Source organism: Equus quagga, chromosome 8 (genome assembly GCF_021613505.1).
Source record: "Equus quagga isolate Etosha38 chromosome 8, UCLA_HA_Equagga_1.0, whole genome shotgun sequence".
Taxonomy (NCBI): Eukaryota; Metazoa; Chordata; class Mammalia; order Perissodactyla; family Equidae; genus Equus; species Equus quagga.
Genome location: NC_060274.1, coordinates 114,153,910 through 114,170,545, shown reverse-complemented (window position 1 = coordinate 114,170,545; position 16,636 = coordinate 114,153,910). Strand labels below are relative to the sequence as shown.

General features: G+C 38.1%; 1 protein-coding gene across 7 annotated transcripts in view; it reads left to right on the top strand.

The window, feature by feature from the left end:
- Nucleotides 1-4,178: 4,178 nt before the first annotated feature.
- Nucleotides 4,179-16,636, top strand: part of CNOT4 (CCR4-NOT transcription complex subunit 4) — a 137,473-nt gene continuing 125,015 nt past the window's right edge. For 6 of the 7 annotated variants that reach the window (XM_046669509.1, XM_046669507.1, XM_046669508.1 and 3 more), the window contains exon 1: nucleotides 4,179-4,397. The gene's annotated coding sequence lies outside the window, so the exon portion shown is untranslated. Of the gene's footprint in view, nucleotides 4,398-5,115; nucleotides 5,202-16,636 lie in introns of all 7 variants that reach the window. The other variant, XM_046669506.1, reaches the window with a different exon arrangement.

Sequence of the window (16,636 nt, the reverse complement as noted above, 5' to 3'; positions counted from 1 at the left end):
TTGGTTCTTTTTTATTTCTAAATAATGGATTACATTATACACAATATATCATGTTGTAGTTTACTTATTTATTCTTTACCTCGTAATATATCATGGACATTCTTTCAGGTCAATATATAGTTCTTGCTCTTTCTCTTTTTTTATAGCCATGTAATTTTCCAGAGAATGGAAGTACAAAAATTAAATAACTTCCCCAGTGAGGGATATTCAGTAGCATGGTTTCTTAAAAATGTAAATTAGGGGGCCAGTCCCGTGTCCGAGTGGTTAAGTTTGTTTGCTCAGATTCAGCGGCCCAGGGTTCGGATCCTGGGTGTGGACATGGCAGCGCTCATTAGGCCATGTTGAGGCGGCTTCCCACATGCCACAACTAGAAGGACCTACAACTAAAATATACAACTATGTACTAGGGGGATTTGGGGAGAAAAAAGCAGGAAAAAAAAGAAGACTGGCAACAGTTGTTAGCTCAGGTGCCAATCTTTAAAAAAAAACGTAAATTAGATTATGCCTCTTTCTTTCAAAGGCTTTTCTTTTCCCATAGAATAAGATCAACATTTCTGGGGCCCACCTGGTGGCATAGTGGTTAAGTTTGTGTGCTCTACTTTGGCTGCCTGGGGTTCTCAGGTTCGGATCCCAGGCATGGACCTACACACTGCTGACCAAGCCCTGCTGTGGCGGCATCCCATATACAAAGTAGAGGAAGAATGGCACAGATGTTAGCTCAGGGACCATCTTCCTCACACCAAAAAAAGATCAACATTTCCTACTGTGGCGTGAAAGGCTCTGCAACGATCTGGTCCTGGCTTCTCTTTAAACTCACCTTACACCATTCTTCCTCTTGCTTTACCATAGCCCACCCCAGCCTTCTGGCAGGGTTTTTTCACCGTATGGTCCCTGCATATTTTCTACTCCTACCTTGTAAAGATCTTCCTTGACTATCCTCTTCTTCCCCACCAATCTAAACTAGTTTCCCTTCTTAAATGTTCTCATAACATGTTGTAAACACCTTCATAGTACTCATCCCAGACATATACAAGAAATTATATTTATATACTTGCATTTATTTATATGTCTCATTATTTCACCTCTGCCTGCTCCCCTAGGCACCATGCTCTATGAGACAGAGACAGTATTTTGCTGTACCACCAGCACCTAGCACAATGCTTAAAGGTAAAAAACATTTATTAAGTGAATAGATGATATGTCCCACACTGAGGAATCATTATGCAGCTAGGTAATAGATTTAATGTTAATTAACTTTTAAAATGATATGAGAATTAAGTGTTATATGGATAAGTCTATACGAAATTATACATACACACATATACATACATATATATATATGAAAAATTGTATATATATATACTAATATAGTATAGTAAAAGGATCATTGGCCTGAAAGGGTAGTGACTGTCGCTAGTTAGTTGGTGACCTAGGAAATGTCACTTTGCTTTTAGTCTCCATCAATGAATGACTCTCAGTAGGTGTGGTATTGCCCCCTAGTGTTGGATACACTGGGAGGTACTACTGGCCTTTAGAGAGCAGGAGCCAGGTAAGGTAGACTTTCTGCAAAAAGGTGGGACCTTCCTCACATGGAAAATTATTTTGTGCCCCTCATGACTTTTTTTGTTTTTTTTTTGAGGAAGATTAGCCTTGAGCTAACATCTGCTGCCAATCCTCCTCTTTTCGCTGAGGAAGTCTGGCCCTGAGCTAACATCTGTGCCCATCTTCCTCCATTTTATACATGGGATGCCTGCCACAGCATGGCTCGACAAGCAGTGCAAAGGTCCGCACCTGGGATCTGACCTGGGGAACCCTGGACTGCCAAAGTGGAACGTGTGAACTTAACCACTGTGCCGCCAGGTCCCCTCATGACTTTTTTATTTTTTATTTTATTTTTTTTTCCTTTTTTTTTTCTCCCCAAAGCCCTCCAGTACATAGTTGTATATTCTTTGTTGTGGGTCCTTCTAGTTGTGGCATGTGGGACGCTGCCTCAGCGTGGTTTGATGAGCAGTGCCATGTCTGCACCCAGGATTCGAACCAACGAAACACTGGGCCACCTGCAGTGGAGTGCGTGAACTTAACCACTCGGCCACGGGGCCAGCCCCCCCCCCACCCATGACTTTTAAATGCCCAAGTGTAGGTGAAAAATCTATATATAATGATCTGTACCTAAAACATGACCTATTTTACACATGAACACAAACCTGTTTTTTAGTTTTACATAATTCTGACAGTGAATATTTTAGGAATGCATCTACAGTAGACACTAAGGACAGATTAGTGTTGTCCACCAGAAGTGGCCACAATACCATACCTGCGTCAGTTGATATTTGTAGCTTTCACATTCATGGGGATCTTATTTATAGGTGCAAGCAAATGACGACGATTATATTTTCTAGAATAGTCAAGCCTAAGCATTTAAATACTGAAATACAAATCATTGTATTATAAATTACTTTCTTGGTATTTTTTATATTATATATAGGGCATTATTTTGATTTAAAACAAATCACGTATGTAGGTAGGTTATATTACCCATGAATTTCATTTTAGGCTAATAAAGAGACATTATGAAAATACTTATTAGAAAAAGGTGTGTTGGGTAGAATAATGGTGTGAACCATTGGATTAGATGATGATGATCTCTTCTAGTTCTTAATGTGATGGTTCTAATCTTTAATAATGGAATGCATTTTTTAAATTTTGTTCGTTACCTTGTTTATATTCCATTATAAAATTGGTAATATAAAAAAACACATTTAAAAAATATGTCTTCTATACCAAATGTTTAGACAGTTACCTAAAAGTAAATCCAAATGATTTCCCAAGTTTCCTTGCTAGATATTAATTTCATGATTATATAATTCCAAATTTATGGTAAATTGTGAGTTTATTGCATATTTTGTTTTCACCAAATAATTTTTGTCTCTAGGCTTGACAATGAAGAAACTGAAACACAAAGAACTAATACATTAAAAAAAGAATAAAATGAAGGCTTCTCACTAAGAGATTATATTCACAGATTTAAAATTGCAACCTCTTTTCCTATTCCCTTTCCCTGTTTCAATTTTCTTCCTCAGTTAAGGTATACTATACATTTTAATCATATATTTTAAAAATTGCCTCTTATTTCTTCTCTGCCCCCGCGCCCCCCGACACTAGAGTAGATACAGGAATTCCTAGAATAGGAGCAGAGAGTTTTGTCTGTTTTGCTCACCGTCGTCTTCCCATGTATACAACAGTGCCGGGCACACAGGAGGAGCTCAATGAGTATTTGTTGTATGAATAGGGGAAGAATACACGCAATAAGCAAAAATGACTGCTTTGAGCGCCACTTCCACCAGAATTCTAGGAGGCAAGCTGGAGGGACCAGGAAATTGATTTTTGTGATTGAGGATTCCTCGGAGCTCGCAGGGATTGCGGGTGCATTCTTATAGTCTTTGAGATATATTGAGGAGTTTGTGAACTTCGTGCGTAGAGCTCTGCAGTTGGAAAACGGACTAACAATAATTTGCACGGAAGTCCGCAGAATGTTAAGTTTATACCATCAGAAACACTTTTTTGTAACTGCATGGATCTTCCACTTTCTCTTGTACGTGCAGGACAATTTAAAGTATTTCTTCACCGGAGATTAACAGTGAGTATGGGATCAAGGGTGGTGGCTCCAAAATGCGCAAACACAGCAAACGAGTTAACGCTCTTTCCGCAAACACACGTCAATTCAGTATCAAATTCTCATGCTAGATCAAATCCCGCGCTCCTCCTAGCCCTAATCTGCCTTCACCCGCCTCCTGTAATACCTATGATGGGCGGGACAGAGAAGAGCCGTTCTCAGCTCCCCTCAAATTGGTTAAGCTCGTCCCGGGTTTTGGTGTGCCATATTTGAGCAAACACCGAGAAACGGAACCACTAACGAAGACTGCCGACCAAATGACAGCGGAGCAGCACACGCGGGTAGAGAAGGAAGCAAAACATGAAGAAAGGCAGTAGTCTAGCAGCCAAGTGAGGAGGGCGAGCCCGTCAGCCCTCGGAGCGAGAACTTTGACTCCCGGCTTGCAGCTGGGCAGTTATCCTCCGAGGACTACAACTCCCAGGGTGCAGCGGGAGCGGCCCACCCCCGCCACTCCTCTCGCCCCTCCCCCGCCCCTCCCGGCCTGATCGGCGTGCGCCTGCGCACGGGAGGCCGGAGGAGTCTTACCCTAATGTAAGATGGTGGCCCGTCTGGCTGTGGAACCCACCGAAAGCTGAGAGTCTCTCTCTCTCAGCCGTAAAGGTCGGACTCGCTGAAGCAATCAGGCCCGGTTCTGAAGAGTTTTTTTCCCCGACGCTCGTTCAGTGGTCTCTTGTGAGGACGCGGCAGCGCGTGGAGTCGACTAAGGGAAAGGCAAGGCAGGCGGGTGAGTCTATGCGGGGCTGGGCTTAAGGGGAAACCCGGGGCTGACCGGCTACGAGAGAGCGGAGGCTTCGCGGGGACTGTGCAGGCCGCACCCCCCTTTTTCCCCACCCCCCGCCTCATCTTCACCCTCCTCCTCCTCGGTCTTCCTCCTCCTCCTCCTCCAACTCCCTCTCCCCTCTACGCCACAGCAGTTAGCACCAGGAAAAGGGAGCGGAGCAGGCGGCGGCGCGGCGGCCAGCCCGACTCCTTCGGAAATTTCAATTGGGAGGCGAGGCGGCGTCTTGTCTTTAGCTCTCCCTCCTCCGTTTTGTAGGGGCAGGAATCTTAGGTCTCAGTCCTTTTTGTTTTCCCAGCCCCCTTTCCCTCTCTGACGTCCTTTCCTAGTGGCCAGGTCTCCCAAGACCAAAGCCATCACTTCCCCTCGGACCCGTGTTGCTGCTGCTCGTTAATCCCCCTGCTCATTGCCCACTCGTCCTGCTGCCTGTGTTTGGCTCCACTGCTGCCACTCTGCACTTAGCTTTTGCCCCCCTCGTGGGCTTGCAACCAGCCCCGATTCTGTCCGCCGCCCTCGAGCTGCTTCCGATTTGCAGGCTTTCCTTTAACTACATCTGTCATTTTGAAGCTGCCCCTGAAGTAGCCAGATTATGTGCTGCTCATGCGAACCCACCTATTTCACAGCTTTTTGGGAATTGTCCGTTCCTTCCCTGTTTCCTATACAGATTCTTTAAACATACAGTTCCAGAAAAAAGGATGCCCTGTGTTGGCCCCTGAAAAGTCAAGGAAGTTGGGGAGTGAATGAAGTGAGGTAGGATACTCTTAAACGTTCTGAGTGAAGATCGTTTGTTCAGACTACTCAAGAGAGGAGCGTTTTCGTTTTGCGTTCAGTGATCTATTTGTGGATTATTCGCTCTTTTGGGACGTGGTGTTTTTTTTTTCCTCTTCTCATTTTGGACCGGTTTCTCCATGCTACTAAGCGTTCTTCTGAATTGCCTCTCCCCAGGACACTTAATGTGGGCTCTGATTATACCAACAAACATTAGCCTAGGCGTTTCAAAATAAGGTAAATCTGGCACACCACCAGATTCATCTGTGAACTCCACAAGCAAATATAAGTGGTGTTTTGATTATCTGCAGGTTGTGTGTACAGATCCCTTCCATATTGAGAATTGGTTATTGACTAAGTGAGCTGTATTGATGTTCAGCGTAATTGATGACATATTTTATTTATGGTTTGAGTGGAAATTTCCTCTCTAGCTAGTATCAGACTTAGTATTTTTGGATTTGGGAAATTCTGTCTTTACCATTTCTAGCATGGTAGGTATCTGAGTAAATTGTCTTCTCTTGAAAACCCATTAGATATGTAAGCAAAAGAAAAATCGATTTTTTTCCCCAAAATTAAATTTTTCCTTTTTTCCACAGAGAGGAAGGAGGCTGGGAAAAGAAATGGCAAAGCTGTGTACATACATGCATTTGGTGTCACTCACTGTCATTATTATCTACATTAAAAAGCAGAAAACTAGAAGCAAGAGGTGGCTTATTATGTCTGTGTTTTGGCGAAAGCTAAATTGAAATGTACTGACTAATGGCATAATGGGAAGAAAGAGCCTTTGCTATAATCAGACCATTGTGGAATAATTACCACAATAGCAAACAGGATAACATTGATCAGATACATACATCTCAAGTTTAAACATAAATAAGACATTGTCTTCTTAAGATACATGTAAAAATGTTAAAAGTCATCGTAGCCCTCTTATGCAGCAATATTCCTCTTATTTGCAAAAGTAATAATATCTCAAGTGTAAGTACAAATCCCTTTTAATCATTTTTGCACATTACAGTACTGTTGTGATTTTTATACATTCTACCTGTAATACTTGAGGAATCTTCATTTGGCCTAACAGTTACTTAGTTGTGATAAATGGTCTGTTTTATCAAATATAAACCGAGGTTAGGAAAGCTGTTTGGAAACTTTTTTCCTTTTAGCAGCTTAAGTCTCAATTTGGGGAAACTAAATAAATCTCTACTCTTTTGAGAATTGGAAGCAATTTATATAGCAAACCTTGTCCTAAGTTATAAGTTGAGATTTAAAAAAAAATATTGTTCTTAGTTTGTCAGTAGGAATATATTTAATGCAACTGATCCAACTGATCTTCAACTCTAAGTAAAAAATATATTTCATTTTATTTGTAATAATGCCAGTATAGAAGCTTTCCACTTTGAACAAGCCTAACAGACAGGTTTAGAAACTTTGGCAGTCATACTTGGCTGGATTGTAAGCCGTGTGTTCTAGGAGAGGACTGTTTGTCTGACAGAAGAGAGTAAATGACTTTAATATACCTTTTCTTTTGTAAAGATATTTTGACTCAATAAATATATTCTCTAGTAATTTTCTCCATGCCATATTTTTTCCTGCAATCATCAAATTCTTAGTTTCAGCACTCTGAAATCAAAATGAATTTATCTTGGGATCTTTAGCACATCTCAAGAAAATATCTGAAGTTCTCTGATGTTTTGATAGGAAATAGGGAGCTGAGATTTCGGAATATTTTTGTATGGTTTAAGTTTTAAATGTAACATTATAAACATTGCAGCTTCCTAATTTCCTGGGTTTTTTTTTGTTTTGTTTTGTTTTGTTTCATAGTTTGGACTACTTTCTACCAGTTTCAATATTTGAATTCTTCAGATGAATAGATTATTTCTATAGGAAAGTTTTTGAATATGAATTACTTAAAGTTGATTTATTATAAAATTTGTTTTCATAAAGTTCCATAGACAAATTTTTAATTTTGTTAGGATGAGAGAATTATATCAAATGGCAAAATGTAGGAAAATTATTTTGTAATGCCTTTCAACTGCACTCTAAATGGAAGCACTGGTGATAACTTGCAACTCATTACTTTGTACAAGAAAGAAGGCCTTCCTTAAGGATGAACTCCTTAGGGGAGTTTTATTTTAAAAATGATTTTATGTGTCTGAAAAAATATCTTCTCAATTTAAGCAATATGATTTTAGAAGTCTTCTCTTTCTCTCCTTCCCTACTCCTGGTTTTAAGGTGAAGCTACATTCTTTATTTTAATGGTTTTTTTTTTTTTTTGGTTCCTGCAAGTAATACTTGATTGAATCTGTTAATCTATTTCAACTCACTGTTGTTATTTTTGTAGACAATTCAAGTGAAATAGAAAGTTTTGATCTGTGAAAACGTCAACCTCTGCTGACAATTCAGTTAGCTTTCTGTCATTAAGTGTAGTACTGTCTTGACTTTTTGTGAAGGAGGTTGGTTCCAAAGAAAAACAGTAGGGAAATAGGTTATAGAGATTTTTGGTGTTCTAGAAATAGTATAACTAGAACGTACTACATACTTTTCTCAGAGGATTTCTTAATCTAAGTGGAACTTGTAAATGGTTTTCATCCCACTGGAATAGCATGTTTTGGAGAAAACTTGTTAACACATTCTGAGAGTTGTAAAATTTTATGTTACCTCAGAGATACTAGGAATAATCTGCAAATTCTGCAAATCTGCCTATTCTTATACAAAATGTGTCAATATCTGATGTTTTAGAGATAGTAGTATGTGTTTTTTTCTCATAAGTTGAGAGAACAAATTTTAAAGATGGCATCATTTTCTCAATTATTTAGTAATGCAAGGAAAGAAGATAAGTGGGACTTTTAAATCACATATTTAGTGGTTTTCTGAACGCACTTTTTTCAGAATTATTTTTAATCTCATTACTATGTGGCCTTCGGTATTAGAAAACATTGGGTGGTAAATGTCAACTTTTTTTTTTTTTAAAGATTTTTAAAAAATTTTTTTCCTTTTTCTCCCCAAAGCCCCCCAGTACATAGTTGTATATTCTTTGTTGTGGGTCCTTCTAGTTGTGGCATGTGGGACGCTGCCTCAGCGTGATTTGATGAGCAGTGCCATGTCTGCACCCAGGATTCGAACCAACGAAACACTGGGCCGCCTGCAGTGGAGTGCGGGAACTTAACCACTCGGCCGCGGGGCCAGCCCCAGTGTCAACTCTTTAAGGGTAGTAGTCCAGTGGGTTTTGTCGCATTTCTTTTTCATAGTAGCATCCTTTTATTTTTCATCCTTTTTTTTTTTTTTTCAAAGAATAGTATCATCCTTTCAATCAGAAAGTAGTTTATAGAAGAGAAAACTTAACACTCTTTTGGCCCCTTAGATGGCTTTCCCATAGCAGAGTTTTTCTTTTACCAGAAGAGAGAAATTACATGCTACTAAAAAGAAGATGATTACTTATACTTGCTGGGAAATCTTAGCTTTAAAGATAGTACAAGTACAAGGCAATTTGAATATGAGTTTATTTTTCTCCTAAGGAATTTGTGAGGATGATTTCATTCCTGCTAAACTCTGTTTATACGAGAGAGTTGTCCTGTTTTAAACTCTAATTACATTGGGTGATGGGCAGGTGATGTATAGCTATGAGGATAAACCTTGCTCTTTGTGTATGTCAGATATCTGTTCAAAATCAAATACTTTTTTCAGTTATGTTAACTAAAATCTTGCCTCTTGATTATTTAGAGCAAATATGGAGAAGGGGAAATCAAAATAATCAGATTGGTTTGTGTATATGCCTAAAACCAGTTTGAAAAAAAAAGTTAAGGCAAAAATGCAGTGTAATTAGGAGAATAAAATGCCAACGTTTAAAGATAATAGGCGTTGTATTACTGCTTTTGGAAGGAATTAGTGAATGATGTTGTAGGGAAGGTAGTGATTGAATTTTGAAAAGTAGCTATAGACCGAAATAGCAAAAGGGTGGAGCATTTCTTAGCAGCAACAAACAGATACATTGTCATTAAGCCAAATATCTGAAATTTCTTAAGCATGTTTTTCAGTCTTTGGAATAAAGAGGAAGTGCTGATTTTTCTAATTATTTAAGAACCTACTAATTCACTCCCTGTTAAGGGCAATAGGTGTCTACAGATTGTGAATTTCCTGAAATAACATTGGCTGATTTGGGTTATTGAACATTGATTGTAGCAACCTTTCTTTTTTTCCTTATATTCTATCTTTCACATTTTGCTTATGATTTTTTTCTGATGTTTTTGATTTTCAGCAGTTGTTTGGGTGAACCCTTTTGTAAATGCTGTAATTGAATGAAAATTTGAAATATAAACAGTATTGTTTTTGGTGGTAAGGTTAAATTTTCTTTTGATGGAGATCCCCTCCATTTTAATTAGATGTTTTCCCTCTAATTTTTACTAATTCTTAGGTGAGAATTAGGATCATGCAAGTTCTCTGTCAAATTAGGTTTTTCCAGAAACTTTGTTCTTACTCTAAATGGGGACCTAGGTACTTGTTGGGTAAAGAAAATGTGATGTATTTTGGTTTTGTCATTTGAGATGAAGTAAAGACATTATTAGTACTTTAAAAAAATAAACTTATTAATGTGAAAAATTTTAAGTATAAAAGTAGACACGAACCTCTGTATAGCTGTCATTTCAAAGATTATCAACTCATAGCTAATCTAGGTTCATCAATACCCCCACTTACTTTACCCCTCGTCCCTCTACTCTTTGATCTGCATTATTTTGAAGCAAATCCTAGTCAACACATTATTTCATTTGTACTAGAACTCTTTTGACGTAAACTATCTTGACTTTTTATCAGGATTATTCAATCAGCTTGTCAAATAGTCTTTGAGTACTTATTATAGACCCACTTCTTAGGAAATGACCCAGCTTCTTCTAAGAGTTTATTATCTTGTTGGGTATACTTTCATAATAATATAACTAGCACTATCCAAAGCATTATACAAATAATGTGTGGTACATATAGTTTGAGTCCAGTATGTTAGTTAGGGATAGCTACACTATAGGATAGAGTGGGGCTTCTTGGAGAAAGTGGGACTTGAATAAAGAATATGTACTATCTGCATAGATGGAGCACCTCCAGATGTAGAACGTCTGTACATTTCAGGTAGGTGATGGAAGCATGAGCAAACACTTATTGGTGGGGACCAGCATGATGGGAGAGGGTTAGAACAAGTCAGATCTTAGTGGAATAATGTGTTAATTTCTGGCAATGGTGTCTACTAGAGTAGAGCTAGATTATGAAAGGTGTATTCAGTGTCAGGTTGAATTTGATCTGCTAAGCAGCAAGGAGCCATTAAAGGTTGAGGGGGGTGGGCAGGGGATGACATAATAAAAGTGTTTTTTAGGAAGATTGTTCTTTCAGTAGTTTGCAGCATATTTTGGGATTGACAGTTGTGTTGAGTGTGAAAAATTAATGATTAGGACACCAAGGTAAGAGGCCATCTGAGAGATGTTAGTGTGGAGATTCTATAGGATTTGGCAACTTATCGGTGCCATTTTCTCTTCAGTCACTTATGTCCAGAAATGACACCAAGGTTTTGGAGAATAGAGAACTGAGGACATGTGCCCTATTTGTCTTTGTTAGTAAACTGCAATTTGTTATCCAAACCCTTCTTTTGGCAAGGAAGTGATGCAGGATTACTCAGATGATAATCTCAAAAAATTTCAGTAGAAAATGGCTACCAGTGTTTTTAAATAATTTTAGATATTCATTCACTGGGAAATAAGAATTTGGAAAATAAAATCTTTATTATATGATACTAAGAGATGGAACATATTTGTAAAAGAGAAATTTATACCTCCTCTGCTTCTTATGTGTGTCTGAGTTCAGGAGTATTAGGAAACTTATATTTGAACAGCCTATAACCAATATATATTAATGGATATCTATAAAGTTTAATAATAACCTGATTAGAGCAGAAGGAATGGCTGAAAATTCTGATGAAGTAAGGCACTAAATATTGTCATCTCCAAGCTTCCTTAAGAATGGATAAGGTTAGGTCAGCAGGCCAAAGAAGAATGTAGGCACGTTATTAAATGAAAGTTTATTCTTTGATTTATTTTGATACACTTTGGTTTGCAAAAGTATTGTTAAAAACACATCTGGTTAAACAACAGCCGTATTTATTTTATTTGGAAATTTTTAAAAGTTCTGAAGTTACTCTTTTCTTTGGTTTGGTGAGTCTTCATTAAGCCAGCTTTTTTCATCTATTGTGTATATCTGGATAGCATGCTTTCTTTGTTTTGTAAGGAAAATTTCACATTTCATCTTATTAGTGGGGGGGAAAAGTAGATTTCTTGCTTTGTAAATAGTAGATGAATAATACTGTATTGCGATTTATTCTCTTCCGGTTTCTTCAGTATCACATTTATTCTTTCTCTGTGGTATTTAGCATGTGGATCTCAAGGATTCTCACAGTTGAGTGTGAAAACATCTCATGCTTAGGGTGCTTACAACTTCAAAATTAAATTTATCTTAGGCAGCTGGCCCCATGGCATAGTGGTTAAGTTTGACTGCTTCTCTTTGACACCCAGGGTTCTCTGGTTTGGATCCCAGATGTGGACCTACACTGTTCCTCAGCCATGCTGTGGCAGCGACCCACATACAAAATAGAGGAAGACTGATTGGCACAAGTGTTAGCTCAGGGGTAATCTTCCTCAAGCCAAAAACAAAAAGAGGAAGATTGGCAACAGATGTTAGCTTAGTTATCTTAATCCACCAATCATTTTCTTTCCTCTTTTTATAAAAGGTATGACCTACCATGATGCCATGGACTGTTTAGGTACTTTGGAAATGTTAATAAGGATAAAGATGATGATGCAATGTAGTACATTTTTGGAAAATATCTGCTTTTCATTGACATTCCTTCCATCCTAAGACCTCCTTAATCCTGGTAATGTGACAGAGCTATTTTTGACGTTTTTTTACTTATTTCTCTGGTCATGTGTACTATCTAATATGGTCACTAGAATAGAAAACTACTGCCTCCTTCTTGAGGGTTTGTTTTAACAGGGGCTTTAAAGTGTTAATTTTGGGCTTAAGATTGAATTGAGATACCCTTTGTGCAGGAGAATCTTGAGAAGGATTATGAATCTGTCTCATTGCCACCTAGTCTATGTGGGAGGAAAGTAAATATCAAATATGAAGTATAGGAAAACCTTAGTATTTGAGAATATCTTCAGTAGTAGGTGCTAGATTATTCTTTTCCCCAAGAAATTTTAATTTAATCCCTTGGAGTGTGGAGCCACTTATAAGTGTCACAGTGGATGGTGGGGAGAGGAGAAAATGGCTCCCTGCTCCAAAAATCTCTCCCAGATTTTAATAACTTGAATTAATCTCAAGTTATTAATACTTTGCGTATTTTTCGTTCATACAGTTCTTGGGAGGGAGCTGATTTTGTGTGAGTGCCTTGGGTAGCCAGGAGGACAGTTGCATTGTAAAGAGGCAGAAAATACAGTGGGAAGACTTCAAATTTTAATAATGGCTACTGTGCATTTTTGCCTAAGGCATTAATGGCTCTGGCTCCTTTGCTGCCTTTGGCTACATACTTTATGTTTTCTTTTCTAAATTAGACTGTCAGTACTAGTTGGGAAGGCTACCACCTTTAACCATCTCCAAATGAAACTAGTATCCCTGTCTAGCCTTGTGCATTTTAATCTCTCTTGCTCAAAACCTGACCATTTTTATGTCTTTCCTCTGCCAGAAGGAAAGGGAAGCGAGAAAGAGAAGAAAATGATAAGTATGATACTCCCCATCTGCTTGTGTGTTAGTATTATTCTAAGATTGTTGTATGGAAGAACCTCTGCCTTTCCTTTTCAATTTTATGTAATCAGTTATAAATAGCTTTGTGAATTTACTAAATGAATCTTTAGAAGCCTTTTAAAGGTCCTTCAGCCATAAAGTTGGTGATAGGTTGAAGAGTACTTGTATAAGTTAGGTGCCTAGAGGTACTTTTTTGGAATTTCTTGCTTCTACTAAAATCTTTTCTGTCATACTGGACCTTGTCCTAAATGTGAGTTTGTTTCCAAAAAGTAAAGCTATTAGTCTTTTCTTTAAGGTAGTTACTCTCCCTGCATTGTATGCAAATCTGTTTCGATCCTGATGAAAGTAAAATACTTTAATACAGGCATGCTAACAAAAGAACATTTGTTAGTTCTCTGTCACCATATATTCTCTTGTCATGCCTACCATTTATTTTCAGCAGCTTTGGAGAACTCTGAATAATATGTGATGTATTTGTGTTTACAGATTGTGCTTTTTATTATGTACTACTAAATTCTACAATTTTTAAAACTTGGCATGATATTAAAGGAAATACTGCTCTTCAGTATTTGGGGGAAAGGACTAATTTAAGTGATTTTTCATAGTTGAACATAGTTTTCAATGCCTATAGTTTTCCTTGCAAGCCCTTTGAACTCTTCCTGTTTTTATTTATTGCTCCTACTAGGAGTGTGCAACATAGTATGGAGTCAGACTGCCTTAGTGTGAATCTGGGCTCTGCCACTTACTATTTGTCAGACTTCACATAAGTTATTTTACCCTGTCTGGGCCTCCGCTTCCTTATGTGTAGGATGGAGACACGGATTGTTGTGTGGAATAACAGAGTTAATGTATGTAAAGTGCTTGGAATAGCGTTTGGCACATAGTAAGCGCTGTATAAGTGTTTGCTATTTTTATACATTTGAAAGAATCAAAAAAAATCTATTTTTGAAGATTTGTCTTTTTATTCAATATGCTTTTTTATGTCTAGGTAGTAGTTATTTCACCAGCTGGAAGCACAGGTAATGTGTTTGAGGGAGTAATCAAAGGACTGGTCTGCCTGGAATTCTTTTGAATCAGAGAGTAATGGAAAATGAACCTGGATAGGTATGATAAAAAGTGATTGTGGAGTGTTTTGAACTAAGGCAGCAATTTAGATGTTGATAAGAGGGGAATCATTGCAATCTTTTCAAGTTTTTTTTTTTTTTTAAGTCAGGAGAGTGATGCATTTAAAATAGTAGTTAGGGAAGATGGTTTTGAGTGTCCTTAGTAGCATAGAATTATTTGATTTCATGTGGACCAGAAGATTGTTTTTTTGGTTTGTTCTGTTCACTGATTTATCCAAAGTGACCCAAACAGTGCCTGGTAGATAGTAGGCGTTCAATAAATACTTACTGGATGAATGAACCTTATGGAAAACTGAGATAACAGAGTAGCACAAAGGACCCTAATTAAACTTTTGGGATTCCTGCCTTAAAGGGTTAGAAGTGAAAAAAGTATTAAAGAAACAGTTGGAGAGGTAGAAGGAAGATTGAAAAGTTTGTCTCTGAAAACAAAGGAAGAATTTTTCCGGAAGAAAGAAGTCACAGATAGGGATAGGAAGACCCAGGATAGTATTGCTTCTATTTCAAGAAGAGAAAAGAAATTGACATAGTCCTGTAAAACATTGAAGGAGAATGAGAATAGAGAAAGCCCTTTGGCTTGTGGTATGATGATCACTAACCACATTAGAGCAATTTCAGTAGACTGGAATGTAAATCACATTGAGGGGAGGTTAAGGAAGGTGCTAAGTGGAAATTGTAGGTAAAGACCAGTCAGTCTAGAAAAGGACTGTAAAAAATGGCAAGAAGACAAATTATAATAGCAGCTTTCATAGTTATTGAATGTGTACTATGAGAGATTCTATTAGAGATGAGAAAACTTGAGGCAGTTTGTGCTAAATGTTCTTAAGTTTCATAGTAGAGAAGACTTATTACACACGCTGCTTCAGGGCTCTGCCACTTGCTAACTCTGTAACCTTGGGGAAGTTGCTTCATCTTTTTGTGCCTCAGTATTCTCCCTTATAACATGGAGGCAATGGTAGCGCCTATTTGATAGATCTGTGGTGAGGATTATATTATTTAATCTTTTTAAAACACTTAGAACAGTGCTTGGTATGTGGTAAACGTTTGATAACTGTTAGCTATTATTCTCATCCACTGCTGAAGTGAGGTAGAGAGTAGGATTGGAGGCTTGAAGAGAAGAAATAGAACAAAAAAGGAATTAATAAAATTATGGGCAAGTATTGGCAAGAACTAAATGGAAAGACCTTAGAACTTTTGCTCTGGCTGTTCCCTCTGTCTGAAGAACGATTTTCCACATACCCATATTACTATCTCAACTCCTTCAGACCTTTGCTCAAATGATCTCCTTTCAATAAGGCTTACCCTGACTATTTACTTACAGTTGGAATCCAGGCCCCTCTCCCCCAATATTTGCATTGTTTTGCTTTTTTCTGTAATTCTTATCTTCAAACCTATCAAGTAATCCGCTTATTCATTATATAACCTGTTTGTTGTAGATCTCCATCTAGTAGGGTAGGGATGTTTTTTCTCTGACTTATCCCAGGTTCTGGGAATAGTACTTGGTACATAGTAGGAGCTCAGTATATGCTTACTGAATAAATAAATTATTTTACCTTTGAAGTGGGATGGATGGGGAAATGAGTTCAAGTGCTGGTGATACTTTTTTTGGAGGAGAGCCAATTTTCGGAGATGGACCAATACTGCATAGAAGTTGACTTTCTCAAAGACTTCCTCTTCTTTCTCACATGAGTTTTCTGAGTCCATTTTGGTCCTAGTTTTCCTGGAAATCACTTGGGAAACAAATTTACCTGAGGAAAGGAAAATATAAATGAATCTTTTTTTTTTTTCCTACAGTAATTATATTTTACATTTGATTAGATAATAAAAGCTTATCTTTGAGTGCTTATTAGATGCTAGGCACTGTTCTAATCTCTTTATATTATTAGTTTTTAAAAACTCTACAGGGGCCGGACCCGTGGCGCAGCAGTTAAGTTCGCATGTTGTGTTTCAGCGGCCCAGGGTTCGCCGGTTCAGATCCCAGGTGCGGACATGGCACTGCTTGGCAAGCCTTGCTGTGGCAGGCGTCCCACATATAAAGTAGAGGAAGATGGTCACGATGTTAGCTCAGGGCCAGACTTCCTCAGCAAAAAGAGGAGGATTGGCAGCAGATATTAGCTCAGGGCTAATCTTCCTCAAAAAAAAAAACAACCTCTACAGCTACCTTACAAGTAATTGCAGTTTCCTTGCAAGCCATCGTTGGGTGTGAAGAAGCCCTTTGCCCTGAGACTAAGAACATGCTTCCCCAGATTGTTGTGTTCTATTGACAGGGAGCTTCTGATACCTCATTCTTCCCTCCAATACGCAGAGCCTTGACACTGTTACTTGCCTGAGGTCCATCAGGACTAAGCTCTTTATATCCTTTATCCCTTTTTATGTCAGTCACCCAGGTGACACTTCATGTCTCACACTTTAATCCCCACAAGGTTCTGAATATTTCCTATTTTTTTCACTCCTCTCCATCATCAGCAAAATTTCTCGTATCCTTGTTTTTTTTTTTCCTGAACACTTCCTCTGCTTTCT